This window comes from Etheostoma spectabile, unplaced genomic scaffold (genome assembly GCF_008692095.1).
Source record: "Etheostoma spectabile isolate EspeVRDwgs_2016 unplaced genomic scaffold, UIUC_Espe_1.0 scaffold00018854, whole genome shotgun sequence".
NCBI lineage: Eukaryota > Metazoa > Chordata > Actinopteri > Perciformes > Percidae > Etheostoma > Etheostoma spectabile.
This window is the reverse complement of record NW_022604519.1, coordinates 128,405-153,452: the sequence shown is the minus strand read 5'-3', so window position 1 is coordinate 153,452 and position 25,048 is coordinate 128,405. Positions and strand designations below refer to the sequence as shown.

Below are 25,048 nucleotides of genomic sequence, written 5' to 3'. Positions count from 1 at the left end.
TGTGTGTGTGTGTGTTGTGTGTGTGTGTGTGTGTGTAAGTGTGTAAGTGAAGAGAGAGACAAATATAAAAGCTTCAAGTAGACTCTAATAATATAAATCATATTGTTTCTTCCACTTATTAAAATATCTGACTTTATTTATCTGTTTCTATCTACTTCTCTACCATATTTATAGTGTGGATTTGTAAAATACCATCATGCCTACTCCATAAAAAACTACCTCTGTCCTGTTTATTTAGCAGCCCCACTCCCAACACACACACACACACACACACAGACCACAGACACACACACACACACACACACACTAGGGCTGCACGATATTGACAAAATGTGATATTGCATATTGATTAGGAATACTGCAATATTGATATGTTTCTGATATTTTTAAACATATGTAAAATTACAAAATAGATTCATAAAAAATTAAACAAGTTTTCTTACAACGAAAGGGTTATTTCCTGACAGTCTGCCGTTGCGCACAAGGTCTACTTACTAATGCATATACACATCAACTTTCTTTTCATTAATGCAAATACATAAACTTTCTTTTAAGCTGCAGTTCTAGAACAATAGGTTGAAGTTTTAGAATTTGAACATGCATTGTCACCAGACTTTAGTTTGATCTGAGGAACAGGAGGTCAGCACAGGCCATGATTGTAGAATGCATGTATATCTTAGTCTGGTAAATTACAAGGATTTTTACACTGGGATGGAACTGCTAATCTCGCGATTGACAGCCGATCTGCCCAATACAGCCACCTGATACTGGGCAGAACTCAGGCATTCCCACTCTCTAAACACCATCGCCCAACGTGGGGCTCGAACCCACGACCCTGAGATTAAGAGTCTCATGCTCTAACCGACTGAGCTAGCCAGGCACTTGTCAAGTTTTGAGTCCCAGTCCAAAAATTTTACTTTAAACTTCTGAAATGTTACAGTTCTAGAATTTACTTGGCAGTTATAGAATGTTAGGTTGATTCAAGAATGTTAAGCTGCAGTTCTAGAATGTTATGTTGAAGTTCTAGAATGTTAAGATTCAGTTCTAGAAAGTTAAGCTTTCATTCTAGAAATTTGAGTTGCAATTCAAGAACAATAGGTTGAAGTTTTAGAATTTTTATAAGTTGCGTCCCAAAAGGTTTATCATAGTCCTAAAAGTTACAGTGTATTTCTAGAATGGTGACTGCAGTTCTAGAATGTTAGGTTTAAGTTCAAGAATGTTAAGCTGCAGTTCTGGAATGTTAAGTTGCAGTTCTGGAATGTTAAGTTGCAGTTTGTAGAACAATAAGTTGTAGTTTTAGAATATTAAGAGTTATGGTCCTAAAATGTTGCTTACAGTTCTACAATGTTATGTTGTAGTTCTAGAATGTTAGGTTTAATTTCTAGAATGTTAAGCTGTCAATCTAGAATGTTAGGTCCTATAGGAATGTTAACTTGCAGTTCTGGAATGTTAAGTTGCAGTTCTGGAACAATAAGTTGAAGTTGTAGAATTTTAATAGTTGCGGTCCTAAAATGTTAATTGCAGTTCTTAAATGTTACATTGTAGTTCTAGAATTTTAAGCTGCAGTTCTAGAACAATACGTTGAATTTAGAATTTTGAACATGCATTGTCCCCAGACTTTAGTTTGATCTGAGGAACATGAGGTCAGCACAGACCATGATCGTAGAATGCAGGCACATTTCAGTCTGGTAAATTACAGGGATTTTTACACTGGGATGGAACTGCTAATCTTGCGATTGACAGACAATCCACACCCAATTTTACGGTGCAGAACTCAGGCATTCCCACACTCTAAAACACCACCGCCCAACATGGGGCTTGAGCCCACAACCCTGACATTAAGAGTCTCATGCTCTACCGCCTGAGCAAGAAGAGGCGCTTCTTGCTTTTCAAGTTGCGGTCCAAAATTTTACTAAAAAGTTCTGAAATGTTACAGTTCTAGAATGTTACTTTGCAGTTCTAGAATGTTAAGTTGAAGTTCTAGAATGTTAAGCTGCCATTCTACAATGTTAGCTTTAAATTCTAGAATGTTAAGCTGCAGTTCTAGAATGTTAGGTTGAAGTTCTAGAATGTAAACATGCAGTTCTAGAAAGTTAAGCTTTCATTCTAGAAATTTGAGTTGCAATTCAAGAACAATAGGTTGAAGTTTTAGATTTTTTATAAATTGCGTTCCCAAAAGGTTGCCCATAGTCCTAAAAGGTTACATTGTAGTTCTAGAATGGTAAGCTGCAGTTCTAGAATGTTAGGTTTAAGTTCACGAATGTTAAGCTGCAGTTCTGGAATGTTAAGTTGCAGTTGTAGAACAATAGGTTGTAGTTTTAGAATTTTAAAAGTTATGGTCCTAAAATGTTACTTACAGTTCTACAATGTTATGTTGTAGTTCAAGAATGTTAGATTTAATTTCTAGAATGTTAAGCTGTCAATCTAGAATGTTAGGTCAACTTCAAGAACGTTAACCTGCAGTTCTAGAATGTTAAATTGCAGTTCTGGAACAATAGGTTGAAGTTTCAGAACAGGCCATGATTGTAGAATGCATGTACATCTTAGTCTGGTAAATTACAGGGATTTTTACACTGGGATGAACTGCTAATCTTGCGATTGACAGAAGATCGGCCCCACTATATGGTGCAGAACTCAGGCATTCCCACTCTCTAAAAGACCACTGCCCAACGTGGGGCTCGAACACACGACCTGAGATTAAGAGTCTCATGCTCTACCGACTGAGCCAGCCGGCAATTCTCAAGTTCAGAGTTGAAGTCTAAAAATTTTACTTAAAAGTTCTGAAATGTTGCAGTTCTAGAATGTTACTTGGCAGTTCTAGAATGTTAGGTTGAAGTTCTAGAATGTTGAGCTGCCATTCTACAATGTTAGCTTTAATTCTACAATGTTAAGCTGCAGTTCTAGAAAGTTAGGTTGAAGTTCTAGAATGTAAAGATGTTATTGTTTTAGGGAGCATTTACAGCTGTACACGTTGCAAATCAGTGACTCCCTTTGCCGCCATCAAAGATGCCATTGGCTTGCAGGTAGTGTGGCCTAGTGTCCTGAGGCACTGGATTAAAGCTCCAGTCTCGCTGGAGGCGTGGATTCAAATCCCACCTCTACCTTTTGCATATATTTACATAGCTGGAAGCCAACCAATGTGTTGTCTCTGCTATGATTGTAGGAGCTGATTACACTATACTTAGCCTTCATTATTAGACTCATGGTCCATAAAACAAAACTAAAAACTAAATAAAAAGACAAATACACAAGAACAGGCACCAATTAAAGATGGCCACTCTCCAGTAATCCCATCACGGGACTGTATCGCAAAGCACGGGACCTCGGGCCAGTCTCTGTGTCGAGGCATAAACCTCAAAATACACGTGCGCCCGCTCTACCCACTGATTCACCCCGGCCACAGACCAATCCAGTTCTACATCAGATTCCTCAGTAAAGCAGAGCATGGAATAACTCCTGCTGGACAGAACTACACCTGCACTACACCACTGGGTTTCCTGAGTAGAAGACACCAGCCGTCATTAGAAGAGACCCCACACTACACGTATTATATATAAGTACACATCATACATATGTACAGCTGTCATAGGAGTAACCCGCAGCTTATTGGAGCTCGTCTTTTGGAACTTGACAGCAGGCAGGGTAAAAAGCAGAATAATATGGTTTAAAGAGGTTTATCTCGACAGCATCCGAACACCAGGAGGACTTCCTGGTGACCATGTTACACACACACTCACATACATTCTCACATACACACACACACAAGCACACAAAAACATACACTCACCGGCCACTTTATTAGGTACACCTGTCCAACTGCTCGTTAACACTTAATTTCTAAGCAGCCAATCACATGGCGGCAACTCAGTGCATTTAGGCATGTAGACATGGTCAAGAGAATCTCCTGCAGTTCAAACCGAGCATCAGTATGGGGAAGAAAGGTGATTTGAGTGACTTTGAACGTGGCATGATTGTTGGTGCCAGAAGGGCTGGTCTGAGTATTTCAGAAACTGCTAATCTACTGGGATTTTCACGCACAACCATCTCTAGGGTTTACAGAGAATGGTCCGAAAAGAAAAAACATCCAGTGAGCGGCAGTTCTGTGGGCGGAAATGCCTTGTTGATGCCAGAGGTCAGAGGAGAATGGCCAGACTGGTTCGAGCTGATAGAAGGGCAACAGTGACTCAAATAACCACCCGTTACAACCAAGGTGGGCAGAAGAGCATCTCTGAACGCACAGTACGTCGAACTTTGAGGCAGATGGGCTACAGCAGCAGAAGACCACATCGGGTGCCACTCCTTTCAGCTAAGAACAGGAAACTGAGACTACAATTTGCACAAGCTCATCGAAATTGGACAATAGAAGATTGGAAAAACGTTGCCTGGTCTGATGAGTCTCGATTTCTGCTGCGACAGTCGGATGGTAGGGTCAGAATTTGGCGTCTACAACATGAAAGCATGGATCCATCCTGCCTTGTATCAACGGTTCAGGCTGGTGGTGGTGGTGTCATGGTGTGGGGAATATTTTCTTGGCACTCTTTGGGCCCCTTGGTACCAATTGAGCATCGTTACAACGCCACAGCCTACCTGAGTATTGTTGCTGACCATGTCCATCCCTTTATGACCATAATGTACCCAACTTCTGATGGCTACTTTCAGCAGGATAATGCGCCATGTCATAAAGCTGGAATCATCACAGACTGGTTTCTTGAACATGACAATGAGTTCGCTGTACTCAAATGGCCTCCACAGTCACCAGATCTCAATCCAATAGAGCATCTTTGGGATGTGGTGGAACGGGAGATTCGCATCATGGATGTGCAGCCGACAAATCTGCGGCAACTGTGTGATGCCATCATGTCAATATGGACCAAACTCCCTGAGGATGCTTCCAGCACCTTGTTGAATCTATGCCACGAAGAATTGAGGCAGTTCTGAAGGCAAAAGGGGGTCCAACCCGTTACTAGCATGGGGTACCTAATAAAGTGGCCGGTGAGTGTATATCAACGACTACAAAGTACTTTTTCAAATGCCCCGTGAACTGGAGCCTCATACACACACACACACAGACACACATCACACAGACACACACACAAAAATACATACACACACACACAGACACACACACACAGACACACATACATACACACACACACACACATACACATGAATAAATACACAAACGGACACACACACACCACACACACAACCATACACACCCACCTAAACAACACACCACATAAACAACACACACACACACATGAATACACATACACACACAATACAGACACACACATAAACACCCACACACCACATAAACATACACACACATAAACACACACACACACACACATGAATACACATACACACACAAATACAGACACACACATAAACACACACACACAACACATATGAATACACACACACACACACGATTACACAAACGGACAAAACACACACACACAAACCCACACACACTCCCAGAGCCCGGTGATTATTTTCGGTGCTTTATGTGCTTTTTACATTAAAAGTTCTCTTTATTGCTTTTTTTTTACCTTTTATTGTCGTTTCTTTCCAACATGTTGGTTGCTTTATTCTATGATGAACCTTTAGACAAACGTTAATGAGACAAACACTAATGAAGCATAATGAAGTCATAAAGCAGCTGAGGGGGAACGTTGAGGCTGCAGTGAGCAGACCTGACCAGCAGAGGGCAGCGTGACTCTTCCTGTCTCCCGTCTCTGCTTCCTTGTAAGTCTAATTAAGTTGCATAACAGGGAAACACACATAAATAAAGACCTTATAAATGAATGAATGTAATACAGCAACAAAACACACTGTCACACCAGTCTCCATGTAAATAATCACTACTTTTATCATCGTAAAACACACTTCATTAAAGTGGACAGAAACTAATAAAATCTACCAACAGCCGTCTTGGTTCATCTTTCCACTGTTCCAACAATCACCACTCTGGTCTGGTTGGAATAAACTCTTAATTCACCCATTTACATGTGGAGATATGCTGCTCTATACACGCTAAAAGTGTGATTACTTACATGGAGTCTGGTGGAGATATGCTGCTCTATACATGCAAAAAGTAGTGATTATTTACATGGAGTCTGGTGGAGATATGCTGCTCTATACACACTAAAAGTAGTGATTATTTACATGGAGTCTGGTGGAGAAATGCTGCTCTATACACGCTAAAAGTAGTGATTATTTACGTGGAGTCTGGTGGAGATATGCTGCTCTATACATGCAAAAGTAGTGATTATTTACATGGAGTCTGGTGGAGATATGCTGCTCTATACATGCAAAAAGTAGTGATTATTTACATGGATCTGGTGAGAAATGCTGCTCTATACATGCTAAAAGTAGTGATTATTTACATGGAGTCTGGTGGAGATATGCTGCTCTATACACGCTAAAAGTAGTGATTATTTACGTGGAGTCTGGTGGAGATATGCTCTCTATACACGCTGAAAGTACCCTGCACTAATCATTATTGTTGTTGGACTCTTTCAGAGATCATACATCATTTAAATGTGGTTTTTAACAATAATGTCAACTTCCAACATAGAACTAAAGTTATTGTTATTGTCAGACGTCACCAGCTAGAAGAAGCTCTGCAGAACAACTAGAGATGAAAACATGAAGAATGTCTCAGGTGCTACAGCAGGCCGTTTTAAACATTTAATCAACCACACTCCTATCTGTAATTACATTTTAGATATTAATAATAGCATTTCTCCTGGTCAAAGTGATATTCTAACTAGTCAGAATGGTAATTAAAGATATGCACAATAACATTCTACTTGTAGAAATTGTTTTTCAAGATATCTACAACTTTAATCAGTCAAAACTACATTTAATCCTTAAATAGTACAAGTGGCTGTTTTAATATTTAGTAGCTAGACGGGATATTTATTGCAGATATCTGTATTTAATTCTTCCTAGTGAGAAAGAACTTTCTAGATATCTGAACTAGATTTTATTAGACCATGTCCCCATCCCGTTGTGTAGACCAGTTTTTATTAAAGAACAGCAGTGCTGACAAAGCTCTGCTTACTAAACATGTCCTCCAGTCACTTTAGAATACGCTCAAAATTGGATTTATTCTTTCACTTCTTTTGACTTTATTCTCAAAAAACAACTTCTATCTCTGATTTATTCTTTTAATGTCTGGCACTAATACTGAAAGTTCAACTTTATTCTCAACAATAAAGATCATCCTAGTTCTCACTGCTTACTCAGGCCTTGTGTTCAACACCTGCTTTATTTCACCGTTTTTATTCTACAATCACATATTTACACATTTCTTTGACTCATAAACCATCTTACAGAATTCATGAAACAAATAAAAAATGGCCAAAGTGACCAGTAATTATCCATTATTAACTTTTTCTACCCGGTATAACAAGGACACACACTGTGTTCTGGAGACATTATGGGATGTAATAGGCCTCACTCTAAAATGAAGCTTCATGACACAATGAAATATTCAGCAATATGTTTTCTGTGGCTGCACATCAAATACTAAGAAATGTGTATCTGATGACATAATCACACATTAATTTGATGCATCATGACACACGTTATGTAGAGTTGTGTCAGTTATGGCAGTTCCTAAAGACACCAAACATGTCAAGATAACGTTTGATTCAATTTGCAAATAATTACTGATCATTTAACATATGATAATAAATGGAATAAAGTGTAAATCAGTCACCACAGGAAACAGATTCTGTAAAAAATAAGATGTAAAATATATCAATATGTACATTTGTTCCTTGATTGAAAATAAATCAATACCTGAAATGAGATCAGTGATTAGTTTACTCTGACAGGAGAGATGATCAGAGGGGCAGAGTTTTTACCACCAGCATTATTACAGGGACTGAAGTAAGGGAAGAATGGGAAGAGTTTCTCAGTGAAGGAGCAGTCAGTAAAGGAGTAGATAAGAACTGCTGCATCTACGTTATAAAAGGAGACCAGACCCTCCTCATAGTCCACAAACACCCCCACCTTCTGAGGAGGAGACTTCAGAGAGAGACGGACTGGAAGGACATCATTAGCTTTGTACTCATTTCCATTTCTCAACCATATCATCCAGTAACAATTCCGAGGACTCAGTGTGATGGTTCCCTTCCTGTTGCTCGACTCTCTGGCCACTCCTAAATCCCATGCAGTCTTTCCTTTAACTTGAACCTCAAAGTAAAATCTGCCTGAAGAGAAACTCTGTTTCCTAAAACATTACAAAACAAGAAAATCTCTCTGGGTTGTCTGGGAGATTCCTCCTCACGTCACTATGATTTACTTGTTTCCCATCGTCAGACAGGATGAGTTCAGGATGTGCTGGATCAGGATCAAGAGTCACATCCACTGCATGCTGCTGGACCCTCTTCAGCTCAGACTCAGCAAGAAGCTTCTTCATCTCTGTACTGAGTGTCTCCTTCAGGTGAACCACGGCTTTCACCACAGTCCCCTCATATGATGATGGACAGACGCTGACCTCTGTCCAATCCTCGGTGGGTGGAGGTTGTTGGATGTTATAGGACTGGACCCCTGGAGAAGATGGAGGTGGTCTTCAGAGCGTAACATCTGCTCCACCTCAGTGCTTCTCTTCATCAGCTCAGACATTTCCTGTTCCAGCTCTTTGATGAAGCTTCGGCCTGTTTTTCTGTTGTTTTCTGCTTCTCTTTGATGGTTTGATGAGCTCATTCAAGCCTCTCTCAACAGACTCCTTCAGAGAAGTGAAGACCTGAACACCTTCTGCTATCTCTCTGTCTGCATCTTCCTCACTGAGGTCCACTGAGTGTTTGACCTCCTGAATCTTCAGCCGTCTCTTCTGGATCATCTGCTGAATTTCAGCCTCTGTCTTCCCCAGATCTACCTTCTTTCCTTCATATTCTTCTGTGAGAGGAACAACATCATGTGTCTTGTGGTCTAAAACAGTGCAGAATATGCAGACACATGTCTGGTCGGTCTTACAGAACAGCTCCAGAGGTTTATCGTGCTCCGTACACATACTGCCTTCCAGGTTCTCCACAGGGTCGATCAGCTGATGTCTTTTCAGACCTGACGTGGTCCAATGAGGCTCCATGTGAGTCTCACAGTAGGAGACCAGACACACCAGGCAGGACTTCAGGGCCTTCAGTTTGGTTCCAGTGCAGACGTAATTGGGGACTTCTCCTGGTTTGGACACTTGTTGCTCTGAGCTGCTGCTGCTGGTTTTCTGTTGAGCTGACTGTCTGAACTGAGCGACCATCGCAGAGAACAAAGTGTTGACCCTCAAATCAGATCTGGTGGTAAAAACGATCCTTACACAGGGGACACAGGTACTGGTCTTTAGTATTACAGTGTTCAATAATGCAGTTCTTGCAGAAGTTGTGACCACATGGTGTGGGGACAGGATCCGTGAACACATCCAGACAGATGGAGCACAGAAACTGATCTTCAGACTACAGATAATTTGCAGCAGCCACATCTACACACAGTGGGAATAAAAAGAAAAAAATATCCAATATTTATTACAGGGTACACTAATGACAAGATCTAAAAAAAACATGTCCAACAATGTTAACTTAGCATTAAAAGTGTCATAATTTACCAAATGAGACAGAGCTATAGTCTGTAGTTTCCACCGTCCCCATGAGGATTCTAAGTAATGACAACAATTCAGCACATAAATGTCGCCGGTTGACACCATGCTGAGAAATAGAGAGAGTTTTGTAGAGCTGAGAGTCTTAAAGTGCCCATATTATAAAAACAATCAAATACAATTTCTGGGATTTGGGGTGTTATTTTGTGACTCTGGAGCTTCCACACGCATGCAGACTTGGAAAAAAACCTATCCATGTCCTCTGCCTTCAGTGAGCTGTTCAGAATCGGCAGGGCCGTCTACTCGGCCCAAACATTTGGTGTGTGTTAACCACTTTAGCTAATACCACATCAACTGTTTCTCTAACTTCGGGCGGTAAAAGGCAGAATTATCCGGGAGACTTCTTCTAAACGAAGACACACTTCCAACTTAGCGAGGAATATCTGCAGACGAGGGACATGTCACTAGTTCTCTACAGTTTCTTGCAGTGAGGAAAATAAGTATTTGAACACCCTGCTATTTTGTAAGTTCTCCCACTTAGAAATCATAAAGGCGTCTGAAATTGTCATCGTAGGTGCATGTCCACTGTGAGAGACATCATCTAAAAAAAAAGATCCAGAAATCACAATGTATGATTTTTTAACTATTTATTTGTATGATACAGCTGCAAATAAGTATTTGAACACCTGAGAAAATCAATGTTAATATTTAGTGCAGTAGCCTTTGTGTCATGGTTGGGGTCCAGCTGGCCGTGAGTATTGTTTTTCTTCCTTTCCCTGCATTTTTCTTCTGTCTTGTTTTGTTTTGTTTCTCCCTCTTCCTCCCCCTCGCCTGTCCGAAGCCAGCTGATTACCAACACCTGCCGTCAGTCTGCCAGCAGCAATCATCTCCTCCACACCTGCCTGTCATCACCTGCTCCCGCCAAGCACACCTGCCTGCCATCTTCATCAGCCACAGTATTTCACCCCGGCCCTGCTCTCACTCTTCACCTGATCGTTGCTTCAGCTACAGTGGTGATACTATGTTGCTTAAACCTCCTGAGTTTTCCCAGTGCTTTTCTTTGTGCAAGTTCTATGTGCTCACCTCTCCTGTGCTTGTCTTTCAGTCATCCTTCCCTCCGGTCAGCTGGCTTCGGACCCCGGACCCTCTCCCTCGGCGCCCCCTCTTCATCCCGGCTTTTGTACCAGCATCTCCGCCAGCCTTCACTCTCATCCGTGTCTCCTCGTGTCTGCATTTTCCCTCGCCTCTCCAGCCTTGGCTCCTCGGTCCCCCGACGCCTCCTCGGCCCCGGTTACCTCTCCGGTCCACGTCTCTCTCTCTCTCTCTCTCTCTCTCTCTCTCTCTCTCTCTCTCTCTCTCTGTGTCTGTGTCTGTCTGTGTGTGTTCCGCAATAAACGTGTTCTGTGTGAGCTGTGCTTTTGAGTCCGCCTTTCTGTCCCGTAACACTTTGTTTGCGATTCCAGAGGTCAAACATTTCCTGTAGTTTTTCACCAGGTTTGCACACACTGCAGAAGGGATTTTGGCCCACTCCTCCACACAGATCTTCTCTAGATCAGTCAGGTTTCTGGGCTGTCGCTGAGAAACAGAGTTTGAGCTCCCTCCAATGATTCTCTATTGGGTTTAGGTCTGGAGACTGGCTAGGCCACGCCAGAACTTTGATATGCTTCTCATGATTTAGATATATACTATAGATGGATATATACTATAGATAGATATATACTTTATTCATCCCGAAGGAAAATTTTGTGGCAAGACAACATAACATAAACACACATACACACAGTGGACTCTCTTGAAATCTTACAACTTCCTTAGACCTTTTTAGGTTAATGTACTTTATTACTGATTTTTTTTCCAGTTTCTTGTAAAATTTGGACAATTTCAGGATTTTCTTTCTTGAAAAATGTAAGTGAAGTGAATTTTGCAGTAAAAGAATTAATGCTTTAAAAAACAAGCACCATCGACTGCTAATTAGCCAGTTAGCTTCTGTCCAAGGCTGCTAGCATATATAACTCCTCTCAAACTGACTAAAAACCCGGAAAAATTACATTAAATCAGACCACACAACACACATTAGAAGAGAGCTGAGATTTTAACACTAGCAGTTAGCCACAAAGCTAATAGCAGAGCTAGTAGTTAGCCACAAAGCTAACGGCGGAGCGTGTAGTTAGCCACAAAGCTAACAGCGAACTAGACGTTAGCTTTATGGCTACCAGCGGAGCTAGAAGGTAGTAACGAAGGTAACTGCGGAGCTAGCGGAGGAGCTAGCGGAGGAGCTAGCAGTTAGTCATGAAGCTAATAGCGGAGCTAGTAGTTAGCCACGAAGCTAACAGCTGAGCTAGACGTTAGCTTCGTGGCTAACAGCGGAGCTAGAAGGTAGCCACGAAACTAATTGCGGAGCTAACAACGGAGCTAGCCCGGCGTGTTAACGCATGCGCCGCTCGGGCTTCTATTCGCTTATTGTTCGCACGCACTCTGGCTGCCGTATAACAGAGCAGTTACCTGAACACAAGCGGGTTCACCTGGAGCTCTGTCTCCAAAAAAACTCACCTAGAAGCATGGCAGCAAACAAAACACACAGCTATCCCGCCGCAAGCCCCACACTTCCGGTTTTCTTTAAGTCGGGGCTTTTCAGATTAAAAGTCTAAAAGACAGAAGGCCGCCGTCTGCAGGTCATGTTAATAATCACTACTTTTAGCGTGTGTGGAGCAGCATTTCTCCACCAGACTCCATGTAAATAATCACTACTTTTAGCGTGTATAGAGCAGCATTTCTCCACCAGACTCCATGTAAATAATCACTACTTTTAGCGTGTATAGAGCAGCATATCTCCACCAGACTCCATGTAAATAATCACTACTTTTAGTGTATAGAGCAGCATATCTCCACCAGATTCCATGTAAATAATCACTACTTTTAGCGTATATAGAGCAGCATATCTTCACCTGACTCCATGTAAATAATCACTACTTTTAGCGTGTATAGAGCAGCATATCTCCACCAGACTCCATGTAAATAATCACCACTTTTAACGTGTATAGAGCAGCATATCTCCACCATAATCCATGTAAATAATCTGGGGTCTCATTTATAAAACTGCAGTTAGGATCCTTGCTGAAAGTGTACATACACCCAAAAGTAGGGTGACCAGACGTCCCCGGTTTCCGGGGACAGTCCCCGGTTTTGGGGACCAGTCCCCGGCTGGATCTGTCCCCAGAAATGTCCCCGGTTTAGACTGTGACTGACAGACCCGAAATTGAAACGAAAGAAAGAAAACATTGACCAAACGTAGCCGATAGTCGCTCAAGACAGCTTAAAGCCAGCACTGTTCAGAGCTCAGAGATGTTTCAGAAAGCCGTATTTTACGATGCTAAAAATAATGATTATTTACATGGAGTCTGGTGGGTTCAGCGAACGCACTTTTATGTTTTAACAAAGGATCTTGATCTTTAACAGAAAAGGTTGACCTCCTCTGCCCCAAATTAGAACAGCTCTAGGTCTAGTGTCCCCGTTTATATTTTACAAAATTAAAAACATGACATGTTTTGGAAGTATATACGCTTCTGAGCTGAAAATGTCCCCGGATTTTGTCTGAGAAATCCGGTCACCTTACCCAAAAGCCAAAAATATATCAGATTTATAAAACCGTGAGCATTCACGTCTGTATGTAATATTCTGTTTATAAATCACATATTACCTACAAGTGTGCATATGTGAATCAGCCTCTTATCCCTCCCTGTACACGCCCATTTTAAATGTTAATAATATGTTGATATTTAAAGTATAACTTGTGTATATTTCAACCTGAACTCTACCCCCCCGTGGTTCTGTGAATGCAGTAGCATTTTGAAATACATTCTTTGAGGTGCAGGAAAACAGTGTAAAGACCTCCGAACTGGAGTGATGTGAAGATTGAGTTAATATATACATTTATCATAACTTAAACCATAATTTGATAAAATCATAACTAAAGAAATGTACTCACGATATTAACACATATACACACACACACACACACTTACTTTCTACATTTTCAGGATTTTAAATATTAAAATAATGTTTATGAAAGAAAAGTTCAGTTATTGTTATTACTACACACATGTCAGGTTGGGTTTAATTATGTATACTCTGTATTACATATTATTTTGTAGTTTTTCCGTTGTTGTTTTTTGTAACCGTTAAATAATTTATTTTGAATGTGTTCAGTGTTACAGTAAAAATACAGTTTTTTTAAATCTGTTGACCTACTTTAATTCTATTGGTTGCTGTTAACTTCTCGTCCAATGAGCTGTTGATGTGAGGGCAGAGGGGCGGGCCTTCGGCGGTGACACGGAGAACGACCGTTATCCGTGATGATGAAGAGAATCAGTTATCTTTATAACGCTGACTCACTGAACCGGACAGAAGGTAAACATTCATTCATTCATCCATTTCCATATGTAAACATATGGAAAACATCCATATGTGTGTGTGTTAATATCGTTTCACATCCATACAGTTTGTAAAAGTTATGATACCAACGGCTGTTAGCATCGTTAGCCCGCTAGCATCGTTAGCATCGTTAGCATCGTTAGCAGTTAGTGTAGCACAAGCTAAAGTCCTTGTGGAGGGTGACCAGACGTCCCCGTTTCCGGAAACAGTCCCCGGTTTCGGTGACCTGTCCCCGGAAATGTCCCCGGTGTTCACTGTGACTGATAGACCTGAAATAGGAATGAAAGAAAGAAAACACTGACCCGACTGACCTAACTGGCTCTATTAGCCTACAAGCTAGCACTAGCTTGTAGGCTAATAGAGCCAGTTAGTAGTTGTTTTAAGTGAGTGAGTGAAACCATAGACAGTTAAAGAAGTGGACCAACAGGTCCCGTTGCTCTGGACGGAGACCAGTGAAGTCTATTAGAAGCTCTTTCCGGTGATGCGGAGCGTTACTGCGCAGTCTCCAACTGAGCCTGAAGACGTAGATGTGACGTGAGCAACCTGTCTGAAAGTTGTAACGGTACGTACGTAGTTACTGCTAACTAACATGCTAGTTAACATTAACATAGGCACAGGCTAATTACTGCTAACTAACATGCTAGTTAACATTAACATAGGCACAGGCTAATTACTGCTAGCTAACATGTTAGTTAAAATTAACAGACACAGGCTAATTACTGCTAACTAACATGCTAGTTAACATTAACATAGGCACAGGCTAATTACTGCAAACTAACATGCTAGTTAACATTAACAGACACAGGCTAATTACTGCTAACTAACACGTTAGTTAACATAGGCACAGGCTAATTACTGCTAACTAACATGCTAGTTAAAATTAACATAGGCACAGGCTAATTACTGCTAACTAACATTATAGTTAACATTAACATAGGCACAGGCTAATTACTGCTAACAAGCACGCAAGTTAACATTAACATAGACACAGGCCAATTACTGCTAACTAACATGCTAGTTAACACTACATAAAAGAGACACAAAAATACAGTTAATCAACATTGTATCGTGTTATAGTCTAAGACAGCGGGGGGGGGCAGAAGGTTACTTCCGGGTGTGAAGCAAAAGGTTTCTTTCTATATGTGAGATGCCAGACTTGACCTAATCAATTCTTTAGAGTGGGGGGGGGGACAATAGGGCCGTCCTGATCTACTCTTCACTGAGACAACAGATGATAATTAAACAGCTTGATATGGAGCATTCACCACTGAATTAAATCAAATCTTCTCAACCCGACTGCAGCATACTTTAGCATAAATACATTGTTTTTAACTTTTCATAACTCAACACTGTCAACGGGCTTATCTGCTAACGTTAGCTACCAACAGTTACCTTGGAATAATCCAGCAAATAGACCAAGCTTTAATGCGTTGCCTGAAATATATCTTCAAACCAACAAACAATTGCTTATTTTTTATGTTTTTTGAAATGTGATCATTTGAAGCTTTTCCGTGTTGTACGTTAGGGAAATAGATATGAATCCCAATTACTTTGGTTTCTATTGAAATCAGGATTATTTAATAGGATTCCTCGTTGTCTGTTTTCATTTATTAAAGTTAAAAACAGCTTTAACTGGGATTTTTTTGCTTCGTTCTTTTACTGTAGAAGAAACGCTCTGGCTTGTTTGTTTTCTTTAAACCAATCAGAATAGTTGTGGGCGGGGCTAAACTCTGGATGCAACGACTTTGGCTCTGCTACATAGTCTCAGGAAGGAACTGTTCACCCTGATAGAAGAAACACATGTGCATGTTGACAGAGAGCAGACACACACACACACACACACACACACTATTTCAATGTGCTGCATCCATGGCTTATCAGTCTGTGTAACATTACTTCGTCCTCAGCAATCCTGCTCCAATCACTCCCAAAACATCCCAGTTAGATGTAAGATGGCGTTAAAATTTTCTTTAGGAATCTTTACAGTGATTCCCTTAAAGAAGCGACCAGGCCTGCCTTGTTGCACCATTAAAACGTCTTTCTGAACTTTCCATTTTTACACAGTAACATCTGGAGATGTTCTGCTAAATGAAGTGTGGTTGGTCCAGGCTACTGTGCATGTAGCTTGTAGCTCCAGTTAATGACTTTTGGGCCTGACATTTTAGTAGTTCTTCCAGTCTGAATGCAGGAGATACTTGACACTCTGGAGTCCTATGGATTGGTCCCCTCATCAGCCCTTTAATTTTCTCCATTCAAACAGAAGATTTTAATCTAGTAAAACACAATTATAATTCACCCACACCTCCCATTAGTTCTTCTAACCCTTGTATCTTTATCTCTGCATGTCCCCCCCCCTCCCTCCTTGGGTCTACTAAAGGCACCTTCAGAAGACGGCAAGCTGGCGACCAGAGCAGGAAAGGAAGGCAAGAAGGAGGAGGAGGTGGAAGAGGAGTATGTGGTGGAGAAGGTTTTGGACCGCAGAGTGGTGGAGGGAAGAGTAGAGTTTCTGCTGAAATGGAAGGGGTTCTCAGAGTAAGTATGAGTCTAGAATATTAATACTTGGTGTTCTTGGTCCTGATACACTGTGCGTATATATATCATTATCATATAACTCATATAAGCATTTCCTTTATTTTCATGACTATTTACGTTGTAGATTATCACTAAAGGCATCAAAACTATGAATGAACACATGTGGAATTATAAAAAGTGGAAGGAAGGGTTTTAAGGGAATGAAGGGTTTTAAAAAGTATTAAAAAGTGCTAAATCAAAATTGTCAAATTTAAGGCCATTAAAAGTGTTAAATGTAGTCTCAGAGGTATTATTTTTTTTAAATTAGGTGTTATTTTTTTCAGACTATTAGGTGAGGTGTCCTATTCTGATTGAAATTCTATCCTGCGTTCGCGTTAGTCCGTTTAAATATGGGCTTTGGCATGTCTGGGACATAATCAAAGATCTTTTGTCTCCGTCTATGTTTGATGCTGACGTCATATTCAGTGGTCGTTCGACATCTCAGAACACTGCACGCTCAACAGAAGTGGCTGGCTTACGTTTTATTTTAGACTTGCTTCAAAGCCATATCTTCGACGACTGGACAACCATCGTCGTCTTTTAATGGGCAAATGCAAGTTTTCTGATAGCTGGGTGAACAACCCAGATTAAGGACTGGCTCAGGCCTGTAGTAGGGAATAACAGGCAGGCTTATTGTTCGGTGTGTAAAAAAAACATCAATGTCAACTGGATGGGAGCTAACGCACTTTGGTCGCATATGCAATCCACTAAACATAAAAAGGGAATGCGTGCTCGGAGAGAGCAGTTAATTATTCGACCAATCTCAGCTGTCTGTGCGGCTGCACCTCCACCACCACCGCCGCCAATTAGTGCCACTTTAGGCCTCCTGGCCAACGCTACGGCTCCAGCAACGTCTGACCTCCGGACGGCCATGGGCGCCACACCAACACTGCGCGCGGAGGCTCTGTGGTATCTGAACACTGCGGTTAAACACCACTCATTTAACTCAAATGAAGCAATTTCAGAGCTGTTCAAAGAAATGTTTCCCGACTCTGACATCGCAAAGTCATTCACTTGTGGTAAGAAGATGCCATTTTGTAATGCATCAAATTGCAGTGAATGCCAGCAATTCTGCTGGAACTATCCATTCTCTCCATAGCACATTTATGTAGTTTGTTTTTCTTTTATTTACTAAGTGAAATAAATATGTTCAATATGTTGTTAATGATATGTTGTCTCTAAATCTGTTCATTTATGTATGTTATAAATATCAAAATCTGTGTAAATAATAGAAAGGTTGCTGATTAACACTTGCAATTCATTGTCGTGATGGTTTTAAAAAAAATTCTGAAGGTAGTAAAAAAGGTATTAAAAAGTAGTAAATTTAACTAAAGGATTGCTGTACATACCCTGAACAAAAAAGTGTGAAATAACTGAAAACATGTCTTATATTCTAGTTTCTTCATAGTACCCCCCCCTTTGCTCTGATTACTGCTTTGCACACTCTTCGCATTCTCTTGAATGGTAGTCCCCTGAAATGGTTTCCCAACAGTCTTGAAGGAGTTCCCAGAAGGCTCAGCACCTGTTGGCCCTTTTGCCTTCACTCTGCGGTCCAGCTCTCCCCAAACAATCTGGATTAGGTTCAGGTCCGGTGACTGTGGAGGCACAGCACTCCATCACTCTCCTTCTTGGTCCAATAGCCCCTACACAGCCTGGAGGTGTGTTTGGAGTCATTGTCCTGTTGAAAAATAAATGATGGTCCAACTAAACGCAAACCGGATGGAATGTCGCTGCAGGATGCTGTGGTAGCCATGCTGGTTCAGTATGCCTTCAATTTTGAATAAATTCCCAACAGTGTCACCAGCAAAGCACCCCCACATCATCACACCTCCTCCTCCATGCTTCACGGTGGGAACCAGGCATGTAGAACCCATCCGGTCACCTTTTCTCCGTCGCACATAAACACAGTGGTTGGAACCAAAGATCTCAAACTTGGACTCATCAGACCAAATCACAGATTTCCACTCGTCTAATGTCCATTCCTTGTGTTACTTGGCCCAAACAAATCTATTCTGCTTGTTGTGTCTCCTTAGCAGTGGTTTCCTAGCTACTATTTGACCATGAAGGCCTGATTCAGTCTCCTCTTAACAGTTGTTCTAGAGATATGCCTGCTGCTAGAACTCTGTGTGGTATTCATCTGGTCTCTAATCTGAGCTGCTGTTAACTTGTGATTTCTGAGGCTGGTGACTCAGATGAACTTATCCTCAGCAGCAGAGGTGACTCTTGGTCTTCCTTTCCTGGGGCGGTCCTCATGTGGGCCAGTTTCGTTGTAGCGCTTGATGGTTTTAGCCGCTGCACTTGGGGACACATTCAAATTTTCCGGACCAACTGACCTTCATTTCTTAAAGTAATGATGGCCACTCGTTTCTCTTCACTTAGCTGATTGGTTCATGCCATAATATGAATTGGAACAGTTGTCCAATAGGGCTGTCGGCTGTGTATCAACCTGACTTCTGCACAACACAACTGATGGTCCCAACTCCATTAATAAGGCAAGAAAGTCCACTAATTAACCCTGAAAATGCCCACCCGGGAAGTGGAAACCATTTCAGGTGACTACCTCATGAAGGTCATTGAGAGAACACCAAGGGTTTGCAGCACTATCAAAAAAGCAAAGGGGGGCTACTTTGAAGAACTAGAATATAAGACATGTTTTCAGTTATTTCACAGTTTTTTGTTAAGTACATAATGCTACATGTGTTCATTCATAGTTGTGAGGCCTTCAGTTATAATCTACAATGTAAATAGTCATGAAAATAAAGGAAACGCATTGAATGAGAAGGTGTGTTCAAACTTTTGGCGTGTACTGTGTGTGTATGCAAATAATCTACAGCATAGATTGCAGCATTGTATCATGCCCTCAAAGGATCAATGGATTGTCTAAAAACAAAGTGTGAGGAGATGTTCTTCTGTCTGCACTCACCTTTCCAGTGAGGATAACACATGGGAGCCGCAAGACAACCTGGACCTGGACCTTATCACCGAGTACATGCAGAAAGACAAGGAGATGGAGGAGAAGAAGAAGGAGGGCAAGAGGAAAGGTGTCGGGAAGGAGGAGGTGAGTTAAGGAAAGAGGTTACTCCAGACTGAAGAGTCACAGAAATCTAAACTCAATATTAATGAATGCACACAGAGGGTTTCACAAATGTCTTTTAGGATTTATATTTAAATGACTCTCGTTATTACAATATGCACGTGCATATTACATACATACATACATACATACATACATACATACATACATACATACATACATACATACCTACATGCAAAATAGTAAGACTAGTCAATTCCAATTGCTTTGGCGAAAGAGAGCGTATGACAGTTGGCTTGAGTCCAGTAGAGCAGACGGCTCTGCAGAGTCGCGTAATTACGACTTCATGACTTTTCATGAACAGCCGAAGGAGCGGCGGTGTACATAGCAGAAACCCTGTTGTGTGTCTGCCCTTTACCGTGGCGGGCCGCCATCAACATATCTACACTAGATGATGGTGGCTGTGGTTCAGTGGTAGAGCGGTTGCCTGCTAATTGGAAGGTTGGTGGTTCAATCCCTGCAGTCTGATGTCAAAGTTGAAAACACTGAACCCTGAGTACGGGGTGTACTTGTACAGCAGCCTTGGCCACAGCGTACATATATGTGTGAATGGTTCCTGTATTATGTAGAAGAACTTTGAGTAGTCGTTGACACTAGAAAAGTGCTATAGCAGTCCATTTATTGTATTAGTCCGAAGAGAACTCGGGTATCTTAGCCAAGTTTAGCCAAGTCAAACCATTTTTGTCTTTTTTTAAATATTATTTACACAGACACATGTTAGATAAGAGCCAGGGCTCCTGGTCTCTACAACACGTTGTTGTGCGGCTCAGGCAGAGGGACCGCAGAGTTAGCTAACGTTAACTTTTCCCAGACAACGGAGTTGGATTTGCCTTTTTTGCGGACTAAACGCTGCTCTGGCTGCCCTCCTTCTAACATCTTCACTCGTGCTGAGTTTTTAAATTCCACTGGATGCACACACCTTGCCCCCCTGACTGCTGAGAAGTTTTATGGCTTCGGGAAGGGCAGATGTGCGCATGCGTGTGTCATTTAGAACACAAGACAAAATAAGAGTGTTCTTCAATACAGAACATTTTTTTCTCGATTATAATATATTTGTGATCGTTGAAGTCAAAATCTAAATTAAAATCAAAATTCAATTAATTGCACAGCCCTCGCTAATGTTAACATATCCTTTGTGAATCTTTACAGTGATTCCCTTAAAGAAGCGACCAGGCCTGCCTTGTTGCACCATCAAAACGTCTTTCTGAACTTTCCATTTCACACAGGAACATCTGGAGATGTTCTGCTAAATGAAGTGTGGTTGGTCCAGGCTACTGTGCATGTAGCTTGTAGCTCCAGTTAATGACTTTTGGGCCTTACATTTTAGTAGTTCTTTCAGTCTGAATGCAGGAGATACTTGACACTCTGGAGTCCTATGGATTGGTCCCCTCATCAGCCCTTGCATTTTCTCCATTCAAACAGAAGATTTTAATCTAGTAAAACATGGTCAACTAGAATTCACTCACACCTCCCATTAGTTCTTCTAACCCTTGTATCATTATCTCTGCATGTCCCCCCCGCCTCCTTGGGTCTACTAAAGGCACCTTCAGAAGATGGCAAGCTGGCGACCGGAGCAGGAAAGAAGGGCGAGAAAGAGGAGGAGGAGCCTGCAGCAGTGAAAGAGGAAGAGGAGGAGGAGCCTGCAGCAGTGAAGGAGGAAGAACAGGAGGAAGAGGAGTATGTGGTGGAGAAGGTTTTGGAGCGCAGAGTGGTGAAGGGAAGAGTAGAGTTTCTGCTGAAATGGAAGGGCTTCTCGGAGTAAGTATGAGTCTATAATATTAATGCTTGGTGTTCTTGGTCCTGAGATATATAATATATTTACATATTGCAAATAAGTGTCAGCATGGTATCATGCCTCCAAAGTTGAAGGTTTGGTATTATGACACTACGTTGCAGACCCACAAATAACCTTAAATAACCTAAGATGGCAACAGAAAAAAAGAAAAATAGGTTTGATAACTAGAGTGAGAATGGATTGTCTAAAAACAAAGTGTGAGGAGATGTTCTTCTGTCTGCACTCACCTTTCCAGTGAGGAGAACACCTGGGAGCCACAAGAGAACCTGGACCTGGACCTTATAGCCGAGTACATGCAGAAACACAAGGAGACGGAGGAGAAGAAGAAGAAGAAGAAGAAGGGCAAGAGGAAAGGTGTCAGGGAGGAGGAGGTGAGTGAAGGAAAGAGGGTACTCCAGACTGAAGAGTCCCAGAAATCTAATCTCAATATTGATGAATGCACGCAGAGGGTTTTACAAATGTCTTTTAGGATTTATATATTTTACCGTAATTCCTAAAAGAAAAACCGGTAGCTAACACACACACAGCGTAACCATGGTAATGCAGAAGTGGAACACAGACATGCTGTGAACAATGCTTCTGGTTTTACTTAGCTCGCTCCACCATGGCGCCTTACTAACTCACTCACTCTGTCTACAAACGCAGATCAATGGACATGCATGTATTGGTGGGGGGTCGTATTAGGCCACCCCCATTTCCACCAATCATTACATCTTTGTATCCAAAACCTTTACATACAGTTGTGTTCAGAATAACAGCAGTGTTTTTAAAGAAGTGAATGATGCTCCAAATCCTTAGAATAGCTTTTAATTCCATAATGCCAATGTATTGGGAACACTGGCCGTTCATTTCCAAATCAAAACATGACCAACATTGATCAAGTTTGTGTTCTACCTTTACAGGAAGAGAAGACAAAGGAATATTAGCAGTATTTGCATTTTTCTTTACAAACTCAAATGTTTACTGTATTAACTGAAAAATATGTCAGGGTTTGAATCCCTGCACTAATATTTAGTTGCATAACCATTATTTCTGAGAACTGCTTCATATCTGTTAGGGCTGCACAATTAATCGAATTTTAATCGCGATCACGATTTGGACTTCCCACGATCAAATTTGCGTGATCAAGCGATTATTTTTTATAAAGCGTCATTTCATTGAACGCTCCGGGTTTTTTGCAAAGCCAATCTCCCGCTCCATAAAGCCGTCTGCTCATGAGCCAGTCAGAGTAGTTCACTGCACCCCGTGCAGCTAAGTTTCTAGATGGAGACAGTCCCAGAGGACAGAGTAGCGTGAGGAAAACTCAACAGATAGCAGTCGGTAATACGTCAGTCTCAAGGTTTACCAGTTTACCAGTAAACGCAACACTTTGTCCCATTTGTTGTTTTTCAGACAACAGCAGTGACCAGTGCTAGTTAGCGTCTGTTAGCTGTTAGCTAGTTGCGTCTGTTAGCTGTTAGCTCTTCTAGGACGCACCGGTGCTAATGTCCTCGCATCCGCTGCAATGCTGTTTATATGGATATGGTTTAATTTTGCGTTACATGACCCATTTCGTCTGTAAAGCCGTGCCTGTGTTGGATCTTTCTACGCTCTCTCGTCCTACTCTCTCTCCTCTTACTCTCCGCGCCCCGCCACACAGCGGCCGCCGGTCCACACTTCTGATGTATGTCTACAGTTTTAATTTTTCATTAACACAGCTGTATATTGTTAAGTATGAGGGGGCAAACCTGTATTTGTACCAGTGTTTCTGCGGGTAACTATTATCGCGGCCGCTACGGTGAAGAACACAGAAGAAGTTTTTGAAAGCAGCTAACTTCAGTTGGTAGAGTCACAGCGTGGGAGACGGAGCTGCTGTACCGAAGCCTGGACCAGGACCAGAGATGTGACCCATGGCCAGAATATCATAGTTCATAAAATGCAGCGCAGTGAAGAAGACAGACGTTTAATACACACGACGTGTGTATCTGCCGTTCGACCCGTGCTGGACCCGTTCATAATGATCAGCCGTCTCTCTGTGAGTAGCGTCCATCACACTCCCTCTCGCAGTTATAAATAGCCTATGTGACAATAAAATTTGTTTTGGTTAAAATCAACAAATAATCGTGAGAATAATCGCGATCAAAATTTTGATCAAAATAATCGCGATTATCATTTTGGCCATAATCGTGCAGCCCTAATATCTGTGTTGCATGGAGTCACCTGTGAGCCCAGGACCATTGACCATTCCAGCCCAGGACCATTGAACTACATCCCATAATTCCTCTGCATTACTGGGTTTGGACTCAGAAACAGCATTTATGATGTCACCCTACAAGTGTTCTCTGGGATTGAGGTCCATGAATTGGGCTGGCCGCTCCATAACATCCATCTGGTTCATCTGGAACCAAGACTTTGCTCCTTCCTGGTGTGTTTGGGTCCTTGTCTTGTTGAAAGACCCTTTTTAAAAGACAATTCCTCTTCAGCAGAAGGCAACATGACCTCTTCAAGTATTCTGATGTATTGAAACTGATCCATGATCCCTGGTATGTGATAAACAGGCCCAACACCACAGTATGAGAAACATCCCGTAACCAGCATGCTTTACTGTCTTCACAGTGGACTGGGGCTTGATTTCAGTGCAGGGGGGTCGGAGGACAAACTGTCTGTGGCCCCTAAACCCAAAAAGAACATTTTCCCTCTCATCAGTCCCCAGAATGCTGCTCCATTTCTCCGTTGGCCAGTCAATGTGTCCTTAGGTTGTTTCCCACGTCGGTCAGGCTTTGGATGCCATTTCAAGGCATTTTAAATCATTTTGACAGAGTTGCTTATAATCTTCTGCACTTCTTTAAACGTTTCTTTCCCTCTCATATCAACTTTTAATGAAAGTCCTCTGTTCCTCAGAGCAATGTCTGGAACGAGCCATTTTGCTGAGTATTTCAGTGTGAAATGCACTATAACCAGCAGGCACAACATGTTCTTCCTTCCTTAAACATGTATATAATATATACAGTATATAGATTAAATATAGGCCATAACTGACACCTGTTTCTTCACAGAATCAATCAGCTCACTAATTGAACACAACACTGCTATTATTTTGAACATGCTCCTTTCAATTACAGATTCAATTCCACAGAATGAGCAGCATGCATGTCAGGACTGTTGGTTTGGCCTGTGTTTGTCATAAGCATCAGTGATGCTGCAATAATGCTGGCTATACAAGTTTGATTTAGCAAAAACGACAACCTAAAACAAAAGGTCAAAGGTCAACTGGTGCCCCTCATTGTTAATGCCTATCAGGAACAATGGTTCCAATTTACTTTACTGGAGTATAGCTGTTCCAGCAACATGAAGACAACACGGTAACCCTACAGATACCAGTGAAATCTAAAAATCTGTGGGAATATGTTACATTTACAACTCTCCCGGCACTAAAAATCCTTGATGATCCCCAATTTGTTACCAGCTGGCTAAAGGCTGGCAACAAAATGGAGGCCACACATAAATTGATCAAAAGTAGTTTATTTATCACAAACTAACCAACAATGGATGCATGGATTCCCATAATGCAACT

The 25,048-nt window shown here is 41.5% G+C and overlaps 1 non-coding gene and 1 pseudogene across 1 annotated transcript; both read right to left on the bottom strand.

Moving 5' to 3' along the window:
- Positions 1–806: 806 nt before the first annotated feature.
- Positions 807–880, bottom strand: trnak-cuu (transfer RNA lysine (anticodon CUU)). The gene has a single exon. It is a non-coding gene; the product is annotated as a tRNA-Lys (tRNA).
- A 6,924-nt stretch (positions 881–7,804) lies between these two features.
- The window catches only part of LOC116682767 (E3 ubiquitin-protein ligase TRIM21-like), a 53,879-nt pseudogene continuing 36,635 nt past the window's right edge, over positions 7,805–25,048 (bottom strand).